Below are 17,717 nucleotides of genomic sequence, written 5' to 3' on the forward strand. Positions count from 1 at the left end.
AACTGTCCATAGAAGAAACGTGCATGAGCATCCAAGAAAGAGTAATGTATCGCGCAATACAAACGACATTGTAACGTCATCTTCATTGATCGTCCAGTGGCCACGAGCAACATCGTGCAACTCGTCGTCCTCGGAACATGGCGAGAATAAATCGTTTTAATTCACGAGTAAATTCGATTTTTTTTTTATACAAACCCATTTTTACAAAACACGAGCAAATTTAGCTGCTTCGCACAAATTCATCTTCACTTTTAAAAATACAAGTACGAGAAGTTAATCGAGTGTTTCTAAGGCGTGGAATATTCGGTAATAGGCGCGTGTAATTAATAAAGGGAGAGATGTATTTCTTGTTAAAAACTAAACTCATCTTTCCACACAATTTGGAGCAACATAATTGTCTTCAGTTTTCAAACTCATCAAGTTAAATATTATAATAGCTACATTATACAAAAAGTTCCTGTTAAAAGAAAATTAATCTAATTGTACACTAAGAAAATAAATTTATCAATCCCAAAAAATATTTAGTCTAATACGAGCAATTCAACATGTTAGTTGCTCGTATCGGACTAAATATTTTTTGGGATTAACAAATTTTTTTTCTCAGTGTAGAAATATAGTTTTGTCATTTTTTATTATAATATTCCAAAGCTGCCATTTAGCTTGTAAGAAAAAAATCGTTTTTAAATTCCTCGAGTAGATCGAATACATCAAAATACGTTTGTTTACTAATCATTCCTTATATACCGTAAAAATTAAATAGTTAGTAAAAACCCTACACTGGAATCTAAAAAGAAGTAGAAATTGTGAGTGTTATGTATCGCAATAATAAATGCAAATCCATTCTTATAACATTTCTCCTTTTGCAATCAGGTGTACCGCACGAAAGCGATAGGCGAGATCACGAACACGCTCACCTTGCAGACGGCTCCTCGTCGTCATATCTTGGCATAGTAAGACTTTCATTTAGCGCGTTCGCTCTTCGTGACCGTCGGAAGAAAACTTCGCCCTTCGCACACGCGCTCCTCTTCGCTTCACCCACACACGATAGACGGCAAACCGCGGCGCGATCCCCGAGTCTCAATCAATCAATGACTTTGTCCGATCACTGCTCTCGTCTACGTAATCGCCGCGGCATCGCGCCATGGTGGAATTCCCAGCGGAAACTTTACGCTCTCGCGGTTGAACGTCCTCGGCGCGGCCGCCGTCGTTGCCGACTCGTCCTCGCCTCACACCATTCTCTCCTCAATACGCGATATTTATCGATACTCCGCGTGAGGACTTGGCTCGCGACGATCGATTGAACTACCCCCGCGGGGTCAAGGTCGCGGGAAGATCTTCGATCGGGCGATCAACGTCGAGGATGAGCTCGGTCGAAAGCTTGAGAAATCTTTCGCGTCGCGAGAAGAGGAATCATTCGTTGTCGAACCTATTTCTCGCACAGCGCGAGAATTTAAAGGGTACGACGAGAAACGGAGCGAAGAAAACGGCACCCCGATTATCGTTGCAAAACGGTTTGCCGATATCACCAGACACACGCCACTCGAAAAAGTGACCTTGCTCGCGCCGATTAGAAAAGCACCGCAAGCTTTGAGCGGTCAGTCGAGAGAAGACCCGGTCGGTGCTCTTCTCGTTTCTCTCTATATCGTCCCAAGTATATAAAAATCCCCGGCAGAGCGGTACGATAGCGTTCATCGATATTTGCAGCGTAAATCCCAGCGAGGAGGTTATCCAGTCGCTTCGCGAATCCCGCGGCGTTTGTTCGTCGGCGAATCTGCCTGTGAAATCCCAGTCGTTTTCTTTCGGCTAAAATTGCAGACAATGTCGACCGCGGTTCACGGAACGGGAAAAGCACTTGGACTTATCGTTCGTCACTGCTCCTCGCATCCGGTCACGTATAACGTTAGGCGCGGCGGAGTGTCGATCGCGTGTCACGACGGCTCGTGCCGAGAGCGACGGAGTGACTCCGCTCTTCGACGCCGTATATACACGCGATAGGCCATCAGACCGTTCGGAGGCGCGCGCCGTACTCGACTGACGGGGCACTGACGGCCCGACTGACGGGACGGGCGATTGAAGGCGGCCGAGCCAAGGCTGGAATCGCGGCACCGCGCGTCGCGACATCGGCCTCCACGACGGTGGAAACCGCCGCGAGCCTCTTACAACAGGACGGTTATCAGAGAACCAGTTAACGGAACACACACGATGCAATTGACGTATTAAATAATATCGATTGTTTTAACCGCATTGTTGCAAAATAGGAAATAATTAGGAAGTAATTATCTAAACAAAATATAAGAAAAAAATGAGACAAAGCTCTAATTAACATAATTCGATATGACTATAAATAATATTTTAAATACAGTTAAATGGAGAAAAATTATAGGTTTATTTCTTTTTTGCAACAAGACATGCACCTTTCATCTTTTGCCCATAGTCATCGTGCGATAATAGTATCGAGAAATAAACTCCTTTGGCAGAAAATTATCTGATCAACGAAAAGTCAAACCAATTAACGGATACAATGGAACGATACAATTAACATATTAAATAATCGATTATTCTAAACGCATTGTTGAAGATATAGGAAGTATAATTATTTAAATAAAAATATATAAGAGAAAATGAGACAAAGCTTTAATTAGCATGATCCGCATTCGATGTGACGATATTTTAAATGGAGTTAAATAAAGACGAATTGTTAGGTGTATCTCTTGTTTGCAGCAGACATTAAACCTTTTATTTTTTGTCATAGTCGTCATGCGATAATAGTATCGAGAAATACATAAACTCCTTTAGCAGAGAAAAAAATTATCTCAAAATCCAATTAACACATAAAGTCAAGTATATAAAATAATTTTATATAAGATTTGGTAAATCGTGCGAAACTAAAAAAAAGACAATTACAAATTTATCATAATTACAGTTCTCTCATTCAAATTTGGCATATTTTCCATGTAGAAAAATGCTGCGAAAAAATAAATGTAATATTTCAGTAGGTGCGGATGGAAAATTTGAAAAGATTAAGCGATAAACAAGGTTACTGTGATACACAAAAGCATCTCGGACAAAAAAATCGAAGCTAGGTCACTGAGAGTAACAAAGTGCTGAAATACCATTCTAACCATGCTAATGCATGACACGATTGACATTTTAGAAATGCCAATCCGCGACATTTTGCCCGGCATTGTCCCAAATATTATGGCACGTCCAATATTGAAGCAGTATACATATATTTTTTTTATTCTCACGGGTGCTATAACGCATTGGTAACATTGATGACAAAGAATATTGAAATTCGTTATAATTTATAACTATATATAAATAGACGCAAAAATTCAATTGAGTAATACCAAAAATAAAGAAAAAAACCAAAGAAGAAACTTTATCTCCCAACGTTAAAAAAAAAATTAATTTAATCAACTTCGTAATTTATCGTATAATATCACCTTATTGTATATATATATATATATATATATGTAGGTCCAGAGGTATGTTCCGGGACTGTTTACGTTTTTTGAAATGTACAGTCCTGGAATATAACGCTGGAACATATATGTAATCAGATTCAAAAAACTGTCCCAAAAATTACCGTAGGACATAAATTTTTTCCAGGACAGTCCTGGAAACCGCCAAATGTCCCGGAATATACCGATATCAAAAATAAAAATCCCGGAACATACTTCCGGACCTACATATATATATATATGCGTGCTGATGGCACATTAATTTCACTAATTGGGATTAGATACTCCACGTATCGTGACACCTAGTTCGTCCCACTTGTGCGAGTTGATAATTAAGTTCTCCGGAAATGTCCGCGAACACCACAGTTGTATTATTCAGCGAGCTGATATATATAATATTTTCGAGCAATTCTCGGTAGAGATAGAGAAATTGGAAGTAGCGTAATGAAAAAGCCTGGAAATCTCGACGATGTCAGAGGTTTTCTTGGTCACCACGTGTTTCGGGTATTATATCAGGAAAGGCGCGTCGGGCACAACGAAGATGATACATCATCGCCACGACAGTTTCATTTGTCTGACAAAGAACGGAGCCGTTTCAATTAAGCCAAGTGTCGTCGGACTTGAGAATCGCAATCATGTATTCTTTCAAAAAAAAAATGTGATTTATATGATGTAACAGAAACAGGTGAAAATAAGCACGCGATCTACACAAAAAGGCCGCAAGCTTGTTACACATCGTCAATTTTATTAATTTGTAAGTGTGACTCTTTCAGTCGTAAAACCTTTCCAACGTGCAATTAGTTGCGTAAGATACTAATATAAATTAGAGCAAATGTTACGGAAAAGTTATTCAACAAAAGCGCGTATCGGTCTTTACCGTTATTATAAAGTAAAGATAAAATAAAGTAAACAATTAAATGAAACATCGTTAACAACACACGGCGAAAGTTAAATATACGGAAAACCATGTATGTGTTCCTGGCGTATCGATCCGCTTTTTAATCACACGAATGGCTTAAATAACGGGAAGATGATAATCGATAATTTACAGTTCTTTTACTTGACAGAGCATGCGTAAAAAACAAACGTTTTTAGCCTATAATAGTGTCTAAAATATTATATATTATCTCGCAGGATTTTCAGAATCACAGTGATGGATATTCATGTGTCGATAAATACTATACCCTCTCATACGTAATAGCAGGTCAATCGATGCGATATATGTATACAAAAGTATAGCGAGTAGATCAACTATATGCACACGTATTCAATACGACGATAGAGCGTTATTACATAATATAATAATATTTACACCGATCTATCGCACGCGATAATGTCTGCAGTATTAACCCTCCCTCTATAATAATGTCATAATGTGAGATGTGCAAATATCAGAATATATATAGGTACATATTATACATATTATTTAAATGGTATATTGCTGCAGTAACATAAAACATAGTCGATGTTCGGAATATCAAAATAATAATATAATTAATGTGATATAAGTATTGGTTAATGAAATTACACCGACCAATTACACCAATTTAAATAAATTTTTTAATATATAAACTTTTGTATAATACTAAAATTAAATCCATATTATTTACACACACGCATACACACATACAGTTAAATTCATAGTGTCAAATTATATTCAATTTGAATCGTTTTTAACCATTCCTATAGGTCGCCGCACTGCTCCTTCTCAATATGTCGTTAATTTAACTAAATCAATAAAGTTAAAATAATACTGTTTTGTGTTAAAATAATAAATTTTGACATACATAGTAGTTAACAGTAACAAACTGTTATTTAATTCAACGTATTGATTTAAATTTTATTCGTTAATATTTAACAATGTAGCACGTGTTATATAAAAGGCACGCTCGCGAACTAGCAAGAGCGATTTTGCGAGGGGGGGTAATTTGTCCTCAAAATTAGTGGAATCTACGATCGGCGCGAATAAAATGTCGATAACATAATGTCGAACGATTAATGAAACTAATGCACAGTTAAATATCTGTTGTGCAAGCGTATAACAAAGGCGTGCCTCCAACGTCTCTCACGCGTTCATAATACATCGCGACCATCGCGACCTTGCAACGTGTCAGCGCCTCCGCCCTGATATTTTGCGCGAGATAACGTGATAGTCCAGCTGCTTTACGACGAGAGAACGGAGACTTGCCGCACCGAATTGCTTCATTTGCATAGTAAATAGCACCTCGGCGCGTCGGCGAGGAAAAGTGGCAGTCTATCCATCCCTATAATTGCACGATTTATAGACAGCGGGTCGATCATCCGTCGCGACGGCGCGTATAAGTCTATATATCTTGATGTATACGCGAAGCCTACAATACGGTTTGTAAAGTAAGCCGTCGCGTCGATGCGTCACAGGAATAGATCAATCGCGATTTAATAATTGCGAATCGCTCTACGACTACTCTGAAAATCGCGCTTTTGTAGTTACAGTGCGTTTACTTGCTTCCAAAACACATTTTAATTATCACAACTGTATTATTATTAATTTTGATTTACTATTTGATTGATTTATTATAACGCGCAATTAACACTAATTATTATTAATTTATTTTATTCAAATAAATTCATATTAGTTCCAAAATCCATCAATCGACTTACAGCAATCCCTTTTAAATACGAGTAATTACACCGCTATTGTACGTTCGGGTTTTAATTTTAATCTAAAGAGTTAACTTCGATATAGTATATTAATTCGTGTAAGCTTATAGATTTTACACAACAAAAACATTTTATACATAGATGTCCAAATGCTGTGGTATCTATATCGCACGTAATCAGAAAGTCTCAAATTGCCATCCGTGACTGTGGTCAATAAAGATCCTGCGGTAATGCAGGAATATTAGCTCCTAGAAAGCGGCGATTTTCAAAGTAACTGGGACAACTCCCTGATGTGTGATGACCGAAAGGGTAGGGCCGGAGATAGGAAGGGTGCGGCAGCCAATGATAGGTATTGTCCCATTTAGCTTAATTCACGTTTATTCAAGTTAACTGCGACCTAACCTGCGGTTTCTTTATTACACGATAACGAAAGATTAGCATCAGAAAAATAAGGCAACCGCAAAAGATACACCAGCAGATTTATATACTAACAATCTTAACAGAGCAGTCAGATAAAAATGTCTATCAACGGAAAATAACTTTAATCAAAAAACTGTTTAAAATTTAATAATATTTGTCACATGTATATGTATACAAACACTTGGAAGAAAAAAAATAAAAAAATAAAATTCTGTCGAAATCACGTCAACAGTTTTGCGACCACAAGTTGATTCGTCATCGAGTTCAGAAAATTATCAACAACGTCTAAAAATAGCCATAAATTTGGTTGTAAAAAGTCACAATATCCAGCGTTGTTACCATCGATATGTTTAAAGTCCACGCGATACGTCGGATTTAAATCGGGATTTACTACTGCGCGTAAATTAATTTTATACCAGCGACTTTTTAACGTGCAGTTAATGCGAATGGAAAATCATCTGAATGTTTTCTCTTTTTTTTCCTCTCATATAACAACGAGATAATATCGATAATAAAAATAAAGTAGATATAGGTTCTTTGCAGTACAAAGAGACATATGTAAAGCATATCCATTCCACCATTTCGATACATGCTTGTTTAAAGATAGCACGAAGGTTCTTTGCAGGTTATTTAGTTGATATTGTTATCAATCATGTTGATATTGTATTTTGGTCATTTTAAATATATTAGATGCTAATAACAAATATTAAGCATAATGGATTTTAAGTAGACAATATTTTAAAAATAATTCGCTATTGTTTCGAATGTTAAAGGGATTCTCGCAGAGGCAAGTTTCTACAAGTGCTATTAATTTAGTCACGAATGAAGATTGAACATGAGATTTCACTGACATAATAATTTTTAATGTGCTTTTATCGCAATGAAAACTTCTTTCTATCGAAATGCTAATGCTGCAATGCAATTAAGAATTATGTATCTTAATAAAAATCAGCTTGCATAAAATATTATACAATCTAATGTCTAATCAGATAATAAAATGTTTTGTTTTTTTAAATTCAATTTTCTTAATGCAAAATCCATTATATATGTTATATATTAATATTTTAATGAGCTCTGCTCGCACACATTTCTCGAAACAGAGAACATGAAACGAAGAGAAAAAAAAGTACAGACTTTGCTTCATAAAATTTGTTAGCTCAAACAAAAGTGTTTATAGTGAATTGCGCCTGTTTTGTATCTTAAGTACATCACGGGTTAATATTTGCGCGTAGATTTCCGCGTGAATGTCCGCGAAGATCAAATACGTCACTCGGGGAAGATTGAGCGTAATTAGAAACCGTAACAGCAAATAATATCTCTGACTACGCACTTTTTATGCTTACACTCTAAATATGTATTTCATTGAAGCGCGATGATTTAACCTTAAGATTAGATGCATAATACAGTGGCTATCCATTTTGGTGCTCGAAATGACAATGCGCATTTTCTCTCTCAATGTAGATTATTGGTGTGATATTTACGAGGATTCGGTGGAGAGAGAGAGAAAGAGAGAGAGAGAGGTGTGCCACCTAGCCTGATAAGATAAATCGTCGATGGGATGATAAAAGTTCCCTGCAGCATTAACAGAATAGAAAATTATATCTCACGAAATGATCTTACGATTTCTTTTTGTACGGCGATTAGAAATTGCAATTAAAAAAGATCTTTTTGAAAAAATAAATAAATAAATAAGTGGAATAAAAATGGAGTAAAGGAATAACGCGTTCCAGATTATATATACATTTGTTTGATATCGTTTTGAATGTAAAGTCGGTCGCGAAAAGATTTGACAGATGTTTCTATGATTTTAAGAATATTACTCGACAGGTGGTCGATTAACAAACGAGAGCTACGTAACAAAATTACGCTACTATTCGTTAGTAAACACTGGTACACCTGTTTCTCTCCATCGTCAGATTCCAGAAAAATAAGCCGCATATTTCTGTCGAATCAATTATTGAGCGAGACTAGATAATTAAATTGCGATTCGAATATCGAGAAGCCGCATCCTACTTTCAACAGGAAAATCGTAAAATAAGTATTGTACACGTGGGGTTCTATTTGACCGATATCTTATCGCGATTAGACGAGTGATACGATGTCTTTTCCTCCCGAGGCACAAGATATCTTAGAGAAAACGTGAATACTACTTCAGTAGTCATTTTTAAACATAAAAAAAAATACAACTAATTAAAGAAAATGCTATTTTCAGTCGGGTTGGATCTTGGTAACCTAATAATAATATTTATGTGTGAATTTTGTATACTTTTTTCAACTCAATAAACTGCGCGTTGATTATTTGTTGGTCGTCAAACACAGCTTTTTGTTGAAACAGTAACTCCACATACTTAAATCGACAATCGATTTAACTTTTGATGCTAATAAAGTATCTTTATTAAAATCACTGTAAAGAATTTAAAGTAAAAATTTTTGCGAAAATGGCATCTTCTCTAATTAATTGCGTAAGATTCGTATTGGTTCTGTTTCATTTGTTATAGAAAAAAAATCAAATAATTATATTATCTAAACTAAAATCTTTTTTCACATTACCGCTTGCATAAATTCCAATAAAAATTTTGTGAAAGTCCATTAAAGATTGAATAAAAAGATAAAATTTTCTAATTATGCTGTTTTATATAAAAATCTTTTTTTCTTTTCCATGCATTTCTTTCGCGAAAAGAAAATTGCATTGGCTAAAAGATTCTTAAACATACAAGGCACCTAGTATAGTTAATATATTAATATTTTAATAATAAAATTTTCGTTATTTTTGCACACAAATCGCTCCGCTGTACGGTCGTTGAAAAATAACGGATCCAGTCGCTATAACGCATACAGTAGTGGCTAACTGCAAATGTTGCACAATCGGGTATCGGTATTCGTCACTGGTTATCGCGAGAGCCCGGTCGGCCGCTCCGCTAATTGATTCCATGAGACTAATGATGCCAGTCACGTTTATCTACGAACGGAATGCGTCGTCCAAGTGCGCGTGCACCGAAAGCGTACGAGAGCTCGCGATTATAGCGGCTGGTAAGAGATACTTTCACTGCCAAACGCGATTAAATGGAAATATCAATAAATAAGAGACGTATTAAAAAAATTTGTAATAAATAATGAGCTAAATAACTAGATAATGTAATAATATTATTAATCATAACAAAAAGATTAATAAATTAGTTACAAACTACCAAGTATATATTATAGAAATATTTTATTAATTAATTCTTTATGAGTTTAATTATTTACTTTGTGAAAGTGGACGCTGCGCTTATATGGAAAAGAAATTAGTAACAAAATTAATAATTTTAACAACCAGTAAAAAGTTTGTCATTGTTGTGCTATACTCTATCGATGTCTTAATAATATTCACAGTACCGTTGATAGTAGATTCTATCTCGACTTTCATTATCGTACTTAGATGAAATGTTTATCGATGCGTACCACGTACCACGCGAATTTAATGAATCCCGACGTGAGATCGATATCTTCATTGTGCTAGGCGACGTCAAGATTTCTCGCGAAAGAACGAGACGGGTATAAAGCTTTTTTTTTTCCCTTCAGAAAAGGCGATAAAGTTAATTTCCTTCATACGATTATTGCATGTCGACACGTGTAACTTCATTTAATATTTTTAAAACAGGTGCGTGATATACATTCCGGGTATCACATATATATATATATATACCGTTCGATATCCTCACAGTATGTTTGATCTAAAGTTTGATAAGGTTTGATATCTCGCTTGATTATAAAATTTTATAAATTGAGTAAAAATCTAAGTTTCTTCAACGTTCTCGCTTTAAGAAAAAAAAAAGAAAGACAAATTCCAAATTAATTGAACAATTTGTGAAATCTATTCAATCTGAGACGCTCCATAATCGACGGTTACATAAAGAACGAAACACGCAAGATCATCGAGTCGAGTTAAAGGTTCGCGACATTGAAAATTGGTAGAACGAGGCAGCTCGCTGCCATCGACGAGAACTCCGCGAGCTATGATGCCATATGCCCATGGACATTCACTCGGTTGTTACTTGTTACGTTATTCGTTCTATAGATAACGGCAAGCAAGCGTGGTTACATACGCATCCTGTCTCTCTGTGTAACCGCACTTTACGACTACGTAGCTTACAAAATGGCTTACAAAATGGATAATCATAATGCGGCAAAAGCTATAATTATTAAAAGCAAGTAATTCAAAAGACGACCACGAGACGTGAAGTCACGTCTCGTGGTTTCGTATATATTAAAAGTCTGAAAAAAAAATTCGATACCTCAATTTGTTTGAGCATAATGTTTTACGAAAGAGGAGTACGTCTCGTTCCAAACCATTTCCGTTTCGTGACATATCGGTAAAAATTTCTAAGGAACGTCCTTGAAGATAAAGCGGAGTATCTCTACAAAGTTATTTTTACGTTTGACAGAATGCGTCTCGCGCATTCGAGAATATCTCGCGATTTATCTAACGGCTGTAATACGTATGAAGATACTATCGGGCTCTGTGCTGAGCAATAAAATAAGCGGGTTAAAGGTACATAAGAAGGAAAAGCACGTTTTCTTACGTATACAACGACGCGCTCTTTCTTCGTTTCAAACTCAAGACAGGCCGATGAATATATATCAGGTTAACAAGAAGCAATTAAACAATTGTTAAATTACCCACGTTGTTCTCACGTGAAAAATATATTCAAGGAAGTTGCTTGGTAGTTGTGAATGAAAAATACATCGCGAGTTAAGTACTCTAGAAGAGACTTTTGTCTGTTTCGCCGACCTTTTAATGATGGTCAAGGCCGATGGTAGACATGAGAAAGTGATTGAACTACGTCACACAGCCAACGACTGCCTGCTTTCATATCGTTCCTTTTACTCGAGTGTGAAAGTACGTGTACAGCGCAGACGTTAAAACTTTCATATATCGCTAAACAAAAAAAAGCATTGAAACAATGCGGTTGCTATCAACGCAGAAAACCTATATAACCACAAAAATTTTTCCAATTAATATTAAAATACAACGTAACACTTGCGTGTGAAGTTGATCATCAAGATTACTGGATCAAGATATTATGAAATTGAATAGCTTATCACAATTGAGTATACTTTACGATAAAAATTTATCATCTATCTATATTATAGACTTTAAAAAGTTTAAAAAAATCGTACCCTTTTACGTTTGGCAATCTCTCTGAGAGCACGCCGAACATTCTAGAATCTTACAAGATACGAGAGGATGCTCGAAGAATTCGTAAATCAACTTCCGTGACAGATATATAAATCAGATAAATCGCCATTTCGTTCCTCGAAAATGTAAACAGCGTGACGCGTTTTATGCTCGTTACGCTGCAAATCGCAATCGCGGCCTTCATGATTCTGATAACTATGCGAGACGTAACATTCTCGTTTTCCCGCGTATTACAAATCTCCGCAATTATCGGCTGATCTCGACGTATCGATCATTCAAGCACCGTGGTAAAACAGTTTACGAGGCCGGGCCATTCTTGGAGACGTCAAAACTAATAAACAATCCTAATAAACAATCGAGATATCGCCTCATATAACTCTTAGAATCGCAAGTTTAAAAAAATGAATAATTCACTTCCATAACTAGCGCGAAAAATAAGAGTCCAAAGAGAAATAAAGAAAGATCGATGATAACAAAGATAAATACAATTGTCGCTTAAAAGAAAACGACGGTAGGAACAACGACGAATTATCAAACTTCACCACGTGCACGCGCGTTAACGTCCTCGCGTTATAGTAATTAACGTTTAAGTATGTAAGATAATTATAGAGCGATATTACTTGACGAGACAGAGAGAACACTTGTCAGGTAACGTGTGATGGCGCGTCGGCAAAACGTATCGTCACGATTTCGTCGCGAGGAATCTTGTTGCCTGTTGACAGGCCGTGCGAAAACGACAGCGGGATATATAAGTATATACGCTTCGCGAATTACATCCCCTAGAGCGCACGAGTAATGGAAATGCATCCATTATTCAGAAAACGCCAGGGGTGAAGGGAATCGATGTGTGTGACCTAATGCTGTCCGTGCGATCGTTAGGCGCGATAAGGCGGACGATGGCGTGTACTTCTTCAACTACGCGGAGTAACAATCGGAGCAATTGTGGTTATTTAACCCAGGTCTTATTCATTAAAATAAGGCGATAATAAGGCGACGTTATTTATACCGAGCGATACGCGTCGCGACGAACGCTATATCAGGGTAGCGATCATGTAACTTTTTTCCTAGAGCGGAAACGTGAAAAGTGAAAACTTTCATGTAACTATTTCTTTCTATTGGTGTTGAATAGAAAGAGATAAACTTTTCACTTTTCACATTTCCGTCCTAGGGGAAAAGATACATGATCGATCCCCAGCTCGCAAACGATCGCGTTGGAAAAAAAAAATTACGCGTGAAAAGTAATATTCATTTCGTAAATTCAGCTCATTGTGCGTGAAATCATAAATACAGATTCACGAATAGTTATCGTTATATTGTTCCTACGCGGTGAATTGCGTTAACTCTAACACAATGTACCTACTGTAAACCTCGATGCGACATATCGAAAGAATAAAGTGTGCGAATAGAAAAAAGATGTACTTAGAGCGATCTACAGATTCCAAGGCTACGAAGAGATTACGCGTTAAACAGATCGACGACTGTTTGCCCCGCGTGCGCCAGTCGTCGCGATCTTTATTCCCCGAGTCACTTATCGCTATTTGCACCGCGATTATTCACCTGGCAACAACAAAGGGGCGTCTTGTCATTGCCGGCGAAAATCGCGCGCGCGCGCGCGCTGGAGGATTCGCTCGCGACGAAGGCGGCCAGAGATTGCGCGACGACCGACGACGGATCTGCATAAGCACGAGACGTAGCCTCTGTTCAGCGAGAACGCACGTGACGCCGACGAGTCCGGAGGTCGTGCGACGTGCTTTTTGCCTCGCCGGAGAGAAAGGATCTCCATTGCGCGAAACGGACCGAGGACGCTTTCGGAATACCCTAGACACTGGCCGAAAATCATTCCGAGAGCGCCGCGGCCGTCGCCTTTCACACGTCGCAGCATTCTACGGGAAAATATTCCGCCGAAATGTCAAACCGGTACTTATCAGAAGTTTATATTTATACATGGAAATCTATACATTCACGTCTGACGCTTATGTTGCCCCTTTTTGTCTTTTTAATTTATTAATTTAATTTAATTTTAATTAATTTATCAAAGGTCTTGAGCATCAAATTAAAATCTCGAGCAAGACGCGACTGCGCCGCACGAGCAATTTACATAATATTTAGAAGAGGATACATTGACTTGCATATACGCAAAATGTCTCAAATTTATTTCAACGACATATACCTTAAAGATTGAAAAAAATGATGCGTGACGTTAAGTGCTCGTTATTTCGGGAATAAGAGCGGGTGTCACTACCGCGAATCTGCCATGTCCGCGATTTATCAATCTGTTTTCGCTAAAGAGTGTCGGTGTGTCACGCTCGCTTTTGAGGCACCAATCAATGGAGATCTTAGCATTGGCCCGAGCATTAACCAGCTAGCGGACGAGCGCAACGAGGAGGCCGCGACGCGTCAACTTACTTACGTCATTCGCGAGGAAGCGAGAGAGTCGGCTCGCGAAGCGAAGAGGCGCGACGCGGCTTTTCCCCGAAGAAGGTTTAACTCTTTCGCGACCGTGCCGTTCCTCGCGAGGAAGCGTCGCAATTACTCGAGGGAGTAAGTAAAATTGGGAAATGCGGATCTGCAATATTCAATTAGGCTTACGAGGTAGCAATTACAAAGCGTACAATTTTTTACAATTATTCGACGAGCAACGTCGAGTTATAACTATACGCAAAACGTTATCGTCGCTGTGGTAGAGCGCGTAAATATTACGAATACACAATCAGGAGGGAGAACGTAAAGGATAAAGATAGCCGCGAGCACAGTGCCGCGGTAATTATCGCCGAGAGAAGAATTGAAAAGGAAAAGAGAGGAAGATATCGACTCGTTGACTTGAACAAAACTGCACGGTCATGTTTCTTTTCTTTTTATCGCACGCGTGCCGTAAAAGTATCATTTCTCGGAATATCGCCTTCATTTCATTATGCGAAAAGCACAATTCCAATCGCGATCTTGTATGAAATTTACATCTCGCGAATTAGAGGAAGTTAATTAATATGAAAGTTACGGAGGTAACGACGAGGCACGACGACGACGTCTAGAGACCTATTATATGCAATAGTACATTTTTCCTTTATTATATAACATTACCCCTGATTCGCGGGTAACATATATATATTCTTATGCTCGTTTTAATTTACAGAGCGTAGAACGCTACATAGAAAACATTAAATTTTTAAGAATTCTCTCTTTCTCTCTTTCTTTTTCTCTCGCTGAGCTGTTCAATTATAAATCAATTGTTACATAATTCAGCACATCGAGTCACTGCTCCGAGTTTGTAAATTATGAAACGAGGTCAAATGAAACTTGAATCGCGGCATTTTCCGAAGTGACTTCTTTGCGCGCGGCGCTCTTTTCTTCCAATACCGATTCTTACACGTCGAAATTTCGTTTCCCTTCCTTCGCGTCGCGTGAAATCCCTCAACTCTCGCGCAAGAAGCGACCGGGGGAACGTGGCAAGGCAAGAGCGCGCACACGTGCGTGCGGCGCGAATTTTGAGGTCAGCGCGTCTTACGTCACAGCGTGATTTTTCACGCGCGGTACGGAGCACGCGCCGCTCCCCCGAGACGCGATTCCCCTTTCCGCGATCGCGGCGTACCGTACTCTCTCTTTCTCTTTCTCTCTCGCTCCTCCGTAAAACTGTCTACAATTTTGAAATCCCGTGGTTTCAAATTCTCAATTGTTGCGTCCTTATTCCCGAGGCACACGAACGCTTATTTGACGCGAATTAGTTCAACTTCGCCGCGCAACAATGAGATCAGTTGAAAAAGTTATTAAACAAAGTCCTTCATAAATAAATTGTCTACCTCGTTCGAAACGAGATATATAACTTTTTAACAAACCATCGCGTGTTTTATACGTTCTCCAGGATCTGAAAGTCGTCCGGACAACGTTGATAGAACACGTTGAAAATCTCGGCTCTCGATTAACGACGACGACGCATCTCTCTCGCGACGGATGCGGATCTCGCAGCGAAGCAGAGGTCGTCGTCGCCGCCGCCGCCGCCGCGCCGCACGGTTTCTCGGTACAAAAAACCTGTTGCTTCGGCGGCCACGCGAGCTGGCGCGTCTCTCGCGCGCCGTCGTCGTCGCCGGCGTGCAAAAAGCGGAACTCGCGGCCAAGTTCGCGAGGGTCGCGAAACCGCGAGGTGCGGGCGGACGAACGCGCCTGCCCGTCGAAGGTGAATTGATGGTAGGAGCGGCTCTCATTCTCGCGAAAAGCGTCTCGACGTCGCACCTTTTACCCGCACGACTTAACGGGGCACGAGTGCGCGTGCACTCGCGAGCGCACTCGCGCCCCGTTAATACGCGACGCGACGACACCTGTTACCGTCGGCGACGGACGGTCGACGGGAGTTCGAGGGGAAGCGCTCCGGATCGCGTCGAACACGACTCTCCTTTTTTTTTCCTCAGCTCCGGGAACGAATTTCCTCTCGGTCAAAATCGCATCGGCGGTCTCGCAGACGCGAGCACGCGAGCACGCGCGCGCGCGCGCGTGGTCGCGTCGCGCGGACGCCGGCGATTCCGATATGTCTCTTTACATGCCACTCGACAGGTGTATTACTTAATCTCGGGCTTGCACTTACCGTGAACTGTTAACCCCGCTCGCAGCACGGACGTAGGCACTCGGCGAACACGGCGAGGACGACATAACACGCGCGCCACGACGTACCGGCCATATTGTTTACTGAGGAGAGCCGAAGCCGAGACTGCCGAGAGAACCGACACTGCCGCTTGCGCCGCGCTCGCTTCCGGCGAAGAGTGGTCATTGCGGCGCCATCTCGTAGACGGCTAGGAACTATAGTTTCAACTTGAACCGCGCGCCGGAACCGCGCGCCTAAATTATCGTATATCAATAAGATGCCGTCGAGTACCGACTGTCGATTCAATAATAGAATTAGAATCTTTAATTTATAAATTAATATTGAATTATGGCGCGCGGATCCCTCCCCCCCCAACCGCTCCATGAAGTCCAATTCAGCCCGTTAAAAAATTTCGAAAAAAATTTTAATACTAAAACAATTAGCATTATCTTGATGTATGTAGACATATACAGAACTTCGAAATTAGAGCTATTGGTGGAAAATAAATTGGCATATGTTATAATGATTTTTGTTATATATCTCAATCAACAAATCAATATAAAAGCATGGCACCTTATTTAATCATTTCTGAAAATTAACTTGAAATTCGTCATTTTCACAGAGTTGTAGTAATTGATCGGAAGAATGCTTCGTTACCAGCTGTAGGCGAAAGAAAAACGATTTTTTGAGTAGTCACGTGTAGACCACAGTGGCGTCTTTTTGCTTGCTTTTCACCGGTTGAATGTTGAATTGTTGATAGAGGTCGTGTATCGGGAAGTAGATTTTTGTGCATACTTTAATTCTAGACCAGAAAATTGCAATTCTATAAAGCCAATTTAAAGAATTCTTCGAATCTGCAAATGTCGGTAACTACTGCCACTATAGGATATGCCTTTAAGGTGTCTTAAACCTGTTCGTGCTAAATTAAATTGTACATAAACGTAACAGTGATTTTACGATAAAAGATTTATGATTTTTTATCTTAACAAAAATAATAATGGCGAAATTTAAAAAAAATCTACGGGACAAACAAGAGCCTGTTGTAAAAAGTACGAAAACATCCATCGTGAAGGTAATCAATTCTCGTTAAAAATTTCTTAAATAATATGTGATATTTAAAATAAGTCTCTTTTTCATTCCTTTATTTTATCCCCGTCTCATTTGCACGTAACCGCGGATGTATCTCCTCTCCCGCAATTGCTGGACCTCCTCTCCCCTTCGATCTCGCCGGCATCCGTATAGCAAAGTCTGTAGATAAAATCGGATATATTTAGTCCGGATTCGCACTAGGGGCAAAGTCTGTAGGTAAAATCGGGTATATTTAGTCCGGACTCGCACCAGGGGCAAAGTCTGTAAGATAAAATCGGATATATTTAGTCCGAACTCAAACCTAGGGGCAAAGTGTGTCGGTAATCAAAGCACGGAAATGCGGTCTCGACTTTTA

General features: G+C 39.1%; 1 protein-coding gene across 9 annotated transcripts in view; it reads right to left on the bottom strand.

Annotated features, from left to right (window-relative positions):
* Positions 1–16,426, bottom strand: part of Atp8b (ATPase phospholipid transporting 8B) — a 55,708-nt gene extending 39,282 nt beyond the window's left edge. For 8 of the 9 annotated variants that reach the window (XM_077419347.1, XM_077419346.1, XM_077419344.1 and 5 more), the window contains exon 1: positions 16,277–16,426. The gene's annotated coding sequence lies outside the window, so the exon portion shown is untranslated. Of the gene's footprint in view, positions 1–914; positions 2,037–16,276 lie in introns of those variants that run through there. The other variant, XM_077419338.1, reaches the window with a different exon arrangement.
* Positions 16,427–17,717: the final 1,291 nt, after the last annotated feature.

This window comes from Temnothorax americanus, unplaced genomic scaffold (genome assembly GCF_048541705.1).
Source record: "Temnothorax americanus isolate GAGA-0224 unplaced genomic scaffold, ASM4854170v1 Scaffold54, whole genome shotgun sequence".
Lineage (NCBI taxonomy): Eukaryota > Metazoa > Arthropoda > Insecta > Hymenoptera > Formicidae > Temnothorax > Temnothorax americanus.